The sequence below is a fragment of the Rhopalosiphum padi genome, chromosome 3, assembly GCF_020882245.1.
Source record: "Rhopalosiphum padi isolate XX-2018 chromosome 3, ASM2088224v1, whole genome shotgun sequence".
NCBI lineage: Eukaryota > Metazoa > Arthropoda > Insecta > Hemiptera > Aphididae > Rhopalosiphum > Rhopalosiphum padi.
In genome coordinates, this window is record NC_083599.1 from 14,693,096 (window position 1) to 14,703,097 (window position 10,002).

The 10,002-nt window shown below is 25.5% G+C and overlaps 1 pseudogene; it reads right to left on the minus strand.

Moving 5' to 3' along the window:
- Window positions 1–4: 4 nt before the first annotated feature.
- LOC132924817 (metacaspase-2-like) lies at window positions 5–7,797 on the minus strand (annotated as a pseudogene).
- Window positions 7,798–10,002: the final 2,205 nt, after the last annotated feature.

A 10,002-nucleotide genomic window follows, 5' to 3' on the forward strand; every position in this document is an offset into this window, starting at 1 on the left:
TTGTTTAACAAGATAGTTAATTTTATAAAATTATTCATCTTGTACATAAAAGTTAAGATAGTTTAAGTTTTTTGATACAATATTTTTTAATCTTCTACAAAAGCTTGATTCATGGCATCTTCTGATAATGACGGATCAAAAAAGCTTACATCATTGTAGTCTTCTACATACTGAAAATTATAATATAAATTAGTTAATAATTATGAATATAACAAGTACTACGCTACTAAGACAATTAGTAGAATAGAGGAAATGAAAGCCACCTTCGATAAATTTAAATTTCTTATTCCACAATATTACTATGTGCCATAACACTCATAACATAACTCAAAAATCAATATGGAATACGCTAAGACTAAGGAGGAAAGCATGGATGGGACACGTAATAAGGAATAGTCCTTGGATAACCACAATAATAGAGGGAAAAATTGAAGGAAAACCTGGAAGAGGAAGGCCCAGAACCCCATTTCTGAAGCAATTGATGGAAGATACCGGAATAGGAACATACTGGGAGATGAAGAGGATTATAAGTGACAGAGACAAGTGGAAAGAAACATCAATAATCATTTAACCAATCTTCGGATTGAAAAAAAAAAAAAAAAAAAAAAAATAACACTCATAACTCATTACTTATAAATTATAATCTTAACATCTATGAGAATGGATGATGTTTTTATTTTTATTAAAATACTGTAGTTGCATAATTTTATTTTTCTGTCAAAAGGTAATTGGAAACCATTTTAAAGTTAACTTCCCTAGCATACAAAAGTCTAAACCAGTGGTTCTCAACCTATTTAAAACTATCACCCCCCCCTCCTGAAAAGCAAAATATTTTTCAACGCCCCCCCCCCCCTTAATTAAAATTAAAATGAAAATAGTATACATAAAATTTTTATAATTGAATAATAAATATAAAATGTAAATATTATAGTTAAATATAATTAAAGTGGATAATCTGAAATGTATTGATCAGTGAAATGATTGTGATTAGTGATTCAAAGTCAATTTTTTTATATTTGGTTCAAAGTTTGTGAAGAGGACACATAAATCTCCTCTTTTGACGACAATGTCGAGTTGATTTCTTTTTTCGTTATTAGATCCGTCACCACACTGAGGTAAGAGGAAAAGAAGGTAATTAATAATTTTTGTACGACAGTCCACAGTCCAGGTTAGATTCGACTGATGATAGACTGGAGTCAAAGTTCTGTGAGGTGATCATCATTCTTAAAAATTCAGTTTTTTACGTTTTAATACAAATACACACTTATTACCATCATACAGCCCTACCACCAAAAATAGTTTACCATCCCTCAGTACTCTAATGGAAAGCAATATCGCTCCCATTGAGAAGCAGTGGTCTAAACAATAAAAAAATACTGTTGTAAAAATAAAAAAAAAATCTATCCATTTCAATATTTGTAGTTGGATAACTATTATTAAATAACAACATAAAACATTTATAATTTAATTAAGTTATGCTTACACGAATATCATCAATTGAATCATTGTTTTGGTAAATGGGACTTGGTAATGATTCTGTAGATTCAGACGTAGAACTGTTCAAATCTGTGATACCTTGAGTCTCATAATCACGAATACAATTGATATTCTACAAAATATGTGTGGTAACATTAGTTTTATTTTTATAAATGCTTAATTTAGAATTGGAAGAGCTTTAATATTTCAATTTAAAAATATGAAGATATTTTATACAATACAAAAATCATTAACATTTCTTTTATATACTTATAACAATTATAACACTTTATAATTTAGAGTATACTTACATGGCTATCGGTACCAGAAATGCTTTTATCATTATTTAAGGAAAGCTACAATAATAAAAATAAAACAATAAAGATTGTTAAATTAAATGAATTAATATTTATATATAAATATGGTATTTACTTCTGGACTCTTCAAATAGTATTCATACAGTGATTCATCCCGATTTATAGCAGAGATCTACAATTGTTGTAAAAAAAAATAAAAATTTATTTTTACACATTTAATATATTTTTATTTAATTTGTATAAGTATACTTCAGTTGTCTCCAAATTGTTTTCAAGCATCAGTTCATCCTCATTTAAAGAGTGCTAAAATAACAGAAAATAAATAAAAGTAATGTATTTCATTTATTAAAAATTATATAATATCACATACTTCTATATTCTCCAAATTGTATTCATCTCCCAACTCATTGTGATTTATAGAAAAAAGCTAAAATAGTTATAAAAAAAAATTAATTTTTTACTTATTTATTAGTTTAATATTAAAATATTTATAAATGTATACTTCTGTGTTATTCAAATTGTCTTCATTCTTCGATTTTTCGATTTTTTGATTTATAGTAGAGACCTACAATTGTTGTAAAAAAAAATAAAAATTTATTTTTACACATTTAATAGATTTATATTTAATTTGTATAAGTATACTTCAGTTGTCTCCAAATTGTTTTCAAGCATCAGTTCATCCTCATTTAAAGAGTGCTAAAATAACAGAAAATAAATAAAAGTAATGTATTTCATTTATTAAAAATTATATAATATTACATACTTCTATATTCTCCAAATTGTATTCATCTCCCAACTCATTGTGATTTATAGAAAAAAGCTAAAATAGTTATAAAAAAAAATTAATTTTTTACTTATTTATTAGTGTAATATTAAAATATTTATAAATGTATACTTCTGTGTTATTCAAATTGTCTTCATTCTTCGATTCTTCGATTTTTTGATTTATAGTAGAGACCTACAATAGTTATGAAAAAAAATTAATTATATAATTATTTATTAATGTATATATATATGTATACTTTTGAAATCTCCAAATGGTTTTCATGCTTCATCCCATTCTATATAATAATAATAAAAATAAAATTAATGACTAAATTTATTGATATTTATAAATAAATAATATTAAATACTTCCGTGTTTTCTAAGCTGTGTTCCTGTTTGCCAGTATTTAGGGAGTACTATAAAAACCAAAAATTAACAAAATTAATTAATTTAATTTAATGATGCTTGTAAATAGGTATGTATACTTCTTTATTATAAAAATAGTTTGAATTTTTCATTTTGTCATGAAGTAAGGATAAGTGCTACAAAAACAAAAAATAGTAATAATTATAGTACTGTCTTAAAAATACAGCATATTAAATATTAATATGTATGTACTATTTTAGTGTTCTTCAAAATATACTCATTCTTCAGTCTATTCCATAATTTTAAAATATTCTGAAGCATTTAAGAAATTCAAGTTAATAGTTTATATACATTTAAAACTTAATCAGTTATTCATACAGTTGTGTTTTATCATTTTATGAATTACCTATATAGTATACAATATTTTTAACTTACATGTTCATCTTTAATCGTGTCAGAACAAAAAAAATGTTCAGGATATACCATTAGTATATCTTTTGATTTTTTATGTCTTCTATCCGTGAAAAATGTTTTTTTTTCAATTATTTCTGTCTAAAATAAATAATAAATAAAAGTTTAGGTACTTGTTTTATTCACATATTATTTAAACATAAATTGTCAACTAAAACAAAACACTTAAATAAGTAGACATTATATAATAGGTATATTAAAAACTTGAACATACTTCATTTTTATTGTCTTTCGTACATAGATTAAGCGGTTGATTTATTTCTAGATTTTCTGAGCTCAAACTATTTAAATAGTCCGATTCAGAGTGACTGATATCTTTATTACAAGACTTCCATGAATTAATTGTTGAATGTGAATCAGAATTTAGTTTACTACTGTCCAAAACATCTTGAAATTTTGTAAAATTGTTACTTTCTTGCATTTCATCTTCACTATAACCATAATTACTATAAACTGTATCCATAGTTTTCTATTAACAAATCAAAGAATATAATATAGGTACTATATTGTTATCACGAGTTTAAAATTTATATCCACACCTAAATTTTGAATAATGTGTAAATACTGTAAATACATAAATAAAAATAATAATGACTGTTTAAGACTTTAATTTGTTATTAATAAGTACCTACCTATATATAAAATAGGTAGTTACTTATATGAACTCATAATTAAAATTCCGATTTAATAGTTAGGAAGTTCTATATATTATTACATATTAATATAATAAAAAAATCGAAAATAACCTCAACATCAAACTTAGAAGTTGTATTGAAAAGTTCATTATAGTTTAATGAGTCTTGGAGTACATGATCCTGTTTATCTTCTGTGCCAATGTATTTCGATAACTGAGAAATATGAAAAAAATATTGATATTAATATTGTATTGATACTAGGCCGTAAGTACCACAAAAGCGTAAAAAAAATATAATTAGTTAGGAATGAATATATCATATTATTTTCCGTTTAATATTTCTTTTTTCATTTTTGTGACCACGGTTTATTATCAATAATATCAATATTTATAAATGACAATTGATCTTATTTCATTACAGGGCGTAATACTTCCGATGATTCGTTTCTTTTATCCAGTTGACACAATAATTCTTACGAAAAAATAATTCAATAAAAATGTATAAGGTACCTACATTTGTTATATTAGCTATTTGATAGGACAACTTTAATACGAATAAATGTATTATTTTTTTAATTTGAATACTTTTTACATATAAAACAATTTATAAATAAGTAAGTATTTCATTTATAATTTTGAAAAGGTACCTAAGTTTAATTGTGTAAAATTATTATACAAAATAATAATACTTGGTTATATTTACATTTTTTTTTTCGAGTTCTAAATTCAAGCTCTCGAATGAAGATTCATTAAACACATTATTTTCACTACTTGTATAAATTTCACTTTCTTCTGTAGAATTTTGTTCAATAACCGAAGTTTGTGTACTCGTATATCTACGTTTTATGGAAAAGTAAATTACTGTCAATACTGAAAAATATAATAGAATAAATATAAATTAATGTAAACACTTTTTCTAATTATTTTAATTACATTTTTCAATCACTTGATAATATTAATAAGATCAATATTTAGTTGAAAATAGAATAAAATATACCCCAAACAACTTGTCAAAAATATGTAGAATTTTGATACAGGCATTTTACTCAATGGTGTGATGTTTTAGAGTTTTACAATAAAATTTAATACCTACTGTTCGATAACAAATTAATATAATATCTTAATGGTATTTAAAATTTTACACAACAATTAAATTAGGTATATGAAAGCATATATATTTATTATTTTATACACATATTCGTCATAACATTCATAACACTGATCACTGATAATCCTAAAACAAGAATAAATAGCTAGTTTATAATGTAATATTATTCATAATATAACATGAGGGTAATAATTGTACCTACTCACTTTTGATAAAACACAAATTTATAATGATATTGAACAATTTAACAGAATGAAAGTTCCACCAAACTAAACAAAGTTAAAAAATCTGTCTAACCTTTTCTATTTCCCGCCAACACCACAAGAAAACACGAGACCTCCATTAACCGTCTCAGGATAAGACACCCCCGTCTTACTCACTCCTATTTAATGGAGAAAGAAGATGCCCTATTTGTGCATGTTGTGGGGTCCCATTACAGACTACAGTCAAACATATTCTTACTGAATACAAAATATATGACAAGGAGAGAAGACAATTTCAACTATCTAATCACCTATACTCAACCTTGAACCCAACAACGACTTCAAGTTCAAGCAAAAGTTCCTATTAGAAATTCCCCTCATTAATAAACTCTAAATTGCATCCAATACTTAATTTTTATATGTACTTTGCTTAGAAATATTTTTTTTTACTTTAACTGAAGGTTATTAGTTAAACTTTAATGTAACATACATAGGTACATCGACTATATCGTATATGTAGCAAAATGTTGTTATTGCGTCCAATCGAAAATCCGTTACTATTTTTACTATAATTTTACTACAACTGTGTAGAACTAGTTATAATCACAAGATGCTGGGTCGCTGGGATATTGAAACTCCACCACATCTTTCTACCAAAACTATGGGCAGAGTATTTATCATTGACATAACGCACTACAATCAATTGCGAACCATTCTATAGAAAAGTTACAAAATCTGGGCTCACAAAATAAATTAACAATTAAAAAAAAGGATATATTAAAAAAAAAATTGAAAACAGAAACTAAGATTTATTCAAATTGAATTTATGAAGCATTTGTCATTCAAATTTGTACCTGATTTAATAAAGTTCTTATAAGTTATAAGCAGTCAATCAGGGCTCGAAACTTAATGCATTCAAAAAAAGCTTAAATATGCAATATGCAGTTCATTTTTTTGAAAAATAATATGTATTTTATAGAGATAATATACTTTTAAAAAAGGGTGGGCAAGTGGGTATCGCTCTGCTGTATAGTAGAGGTGGAGAGTAAGTCACTTTAATAAATGTGTTAAATTTGAATATAAAAAAATAATAAAAAAAATATATTTTGAAAATCTAATCGTTAATAAGATAACTCTAATATAAACATTTAGTGAAAATTTCAAGTATTTAAAATAATTCGTTTTTGAGTTACACCAAAATAAAAAAATCAATTTTATCAAAAACTGGTTATGCGTATAAAAAATACCGTTTTCCGTTACTTTTTTAGGGTTTTTCCTGACGCTTTTGAAAACTACTGGATTTTTACTTTTGACCCCCCCCCCTAAAAGTACCAACGAGATGAGTTTTCTTTTACAAAGAGGGGCTGAAGTCAAAAATCAAAGCATTATCACTACTCCAAAACGTGATGACACAAAAATAAAAAAAAACCATACATCATTGTAAAATCAATACATTCATCACTTCGTTCAGAATCTAAAATGACTTTTTATTTATTTTTTTTAATTAAATAATTTTAAGTATAATTTTTTATTTTTGGTTTGTAGATCTTGAAACATTTATCGATTATTCACAGTCCTACAACAAAACAACCGTTTGTCGTGTACACTGCAGTTTTAAAATAAAGAGCCACCACATCATCTATCGCATCATCTATATTTTGGATTATACTAGGTATACCGATAATTGATTGCAATTTATCGAACCGGTAAAAAGGTTTATTTACCAAAAACTGTGTAGGTATATACGACAAATCCATATTTATTATATAAGAATAAACCTTTTTACCTGTTTGATAAATTGCAATCAATTATCGATATAATACTCGTATTATTCAAAATATAGACAATGCGACAATGTGTGGCGGTTCTTTATTTTATAATTGTTTAAATCAATGATTTACTAATATAGTAATATGATATACATTAATATGCTTATAATTTTTAAATATGCAAAATTGGCTAAATATGCAAAAATATGCAACATAAATTTTTGTAATTAAATTGTGTGTAGGTACTATTAAACGAAGTCGATTCGAGATCCAATTTTTAATATATAGCTTCCTAAGAAACATGCAAATGCATAAAGTTCCAAGCCTTGATTATAAGTTATTATAATTTTTAACCATACCAATATTATAACAGTAATGTTGACAGTCCTCTAAGTCTGATAAAGTAATGAAATGGTAAAGAAAATATTGTCAGTACATTTTTATCATACTAACATACATTTAAAATTTTAATATAAGAAATACCCGGGACGCAGTTTATATCAAAAAGGTATACATTAGAACGTAACTTACAGTCACCCATAATGGGTATTGTGTATAAAAATAACAATATGGTCTGTAATAATATTGTATTCTTACCGGGTAAAGCTAAAAGACATATAATTATATGCGCCAAATGATCGGCCCAGTAAGATATCATAAAGAGTTCAACTTCCGAATTTTCTTCCATCCCGAATTCGACGAAGAGACAAAACGAACGTTATGAAAATACCGAAAATGCGAATACGGTCTTTACAACGGTAACGATGACGAAGGAATGGAGACTCAGGAGAGCCACGGAGTTGCACATTGGCGAGTATTGACAGATTTGTATACTCCGCAAGGAGTTTCGAACCACCGATGACCGCAAAGGACGATGTAAATATGACCATTGTGACCATCATGGCTAATAATAATATAATATATACGTACCACCCGCCTCCTCCTCTACGATGTTTTATATTACGCTAAAGAGTTAAAACGACCACGAGCGATTTTTTATTGATTGTATAATATCAGAATTATAATTCGCCATATTCGAAATGTTTATTTATTCAACAAAACACTTACCTTTACAGCGTGGTACTTATATATTGTGGATATGATTTTTTATAATTTAATATATGTATCAAAAGTTTCTTTAATTTGTTTATAATAATTTAATAATTGTTTAGAATATTATTTTATGATAATAATACAGAATCTGCGTGTTATATTTCATGTTTTATATTAATTTTAGATACATATCATCATATAATATGTTACGAATTTATTTGTTAGCTATATAAATTAAGAAAATGGATCCCCGTCAAAACGCGGTGTTAAAATATCGTAGGTAGTAAGATATCAACGGTCTAGTTTTCGCCGGGTCGTTAGTATGATTATTATTGATTATATATTATTATATTATTTTAATTATATTCGACTATTCGAGTATCATCATATAGGCACCTGAAATAATATTTTAGTGTAATTAACTAATAAACATTAAAATATCAGTGTGTATACCTAAACTGCAATCATAGCGTTTCAGTAACTCTATACATCATGGTTCATGTCATTAGAATAGGTACCTATATTTAAAAAATCAAAAACAAAAATTGTGTTATACACTTGTATAATGATTACATATCTCAAACTCTGAAAGATTTAAATGTAATAGAGCTATAAAATGAATATTCCTATCTACTATCTAGTATACCTATAAGAAAATAATACCATGTTTGATGTTTTCAAATAGTTGAGCTATACTTAATGATATTGTATCGATGAATATAATTTTAAATACAGTTAACTCCTCGGATTAAAAGTTAAAGAAAAAATTGTTGTACTCGTAAAGTTATAAATTAATAATAAAAAGGGAAAACAAAAGTGGTTAAAACGTATATTAATTAAATTAGTTTATAATGCGTGTATTCGTGTATATTGTATAATTAGACCAATATTATTATAATAATATGTATAATTATCATAGGTATATGGATGTTAAGTGTTAAGATGTACTAAAAATTAAATTAATATTTTTTATAAGTCAATTTTTACAGCAAAACTCGACATACCAAAAAAAAAACAAAATTTTTAAGAGAAAATAAAAATTAAAAAGGCGAGCAAAGGGATAGCTCTGCTGTACGGTAGGTCGGTAGATGTCGATTGTCACAGCCATTATATAATATAATGGATGACGTGTATTGTATTATTTGTATTAAATTTGAATTTTGATGTACATTGTATAATTTGTATTTATACAAAAAACGATCCTGAACAAAGCTTGTTTTACTAAGTATATATTTTAAATTACATTTTTTGATATAGCTATATCAGGCAAAGTAACTAATTTTATTATTAGTAATACAGTAGGTTGAAAAATTGTTTACAAAAATGGCAAAAACATTGCATTTAAAAATATTATAATGGTGTGTATAAAAAAATAAAATATAATGATATAACATATACCTACGTAAAAGTTTTATGTCCTCATAAGAAATCCGTTTAAACTTTAACAAAATAATGATCAAATATCGTTATTCATATAGTCTCTAAATATGACATATGTAATTTCGTACAGATTTGAACTTAAAATGCCTATTAAAAGTATGTTTAAATATTATTTAGGTTTTTTGATTTCAGTACTCATGATGAACTTTATATTAAATTGGGCGCATGGTTTAAAAAGAGCACCAAAAATTTTTTTTATAATATTTTAAACTATACATAAGTAAAATATATGAGAAAGATTATTGTTTTATAATTATTTTGGAACATTACAATTTTTTTCAAAACAAATTTCCGACTATGGTCGAGTAATAACAATAATTAGTGAACCGCAACGTTTTATTCTTTCATTATTTGGCTTTATAATAAATTGTCGTACGTTATTGAAGATTTTGCTTCAAAA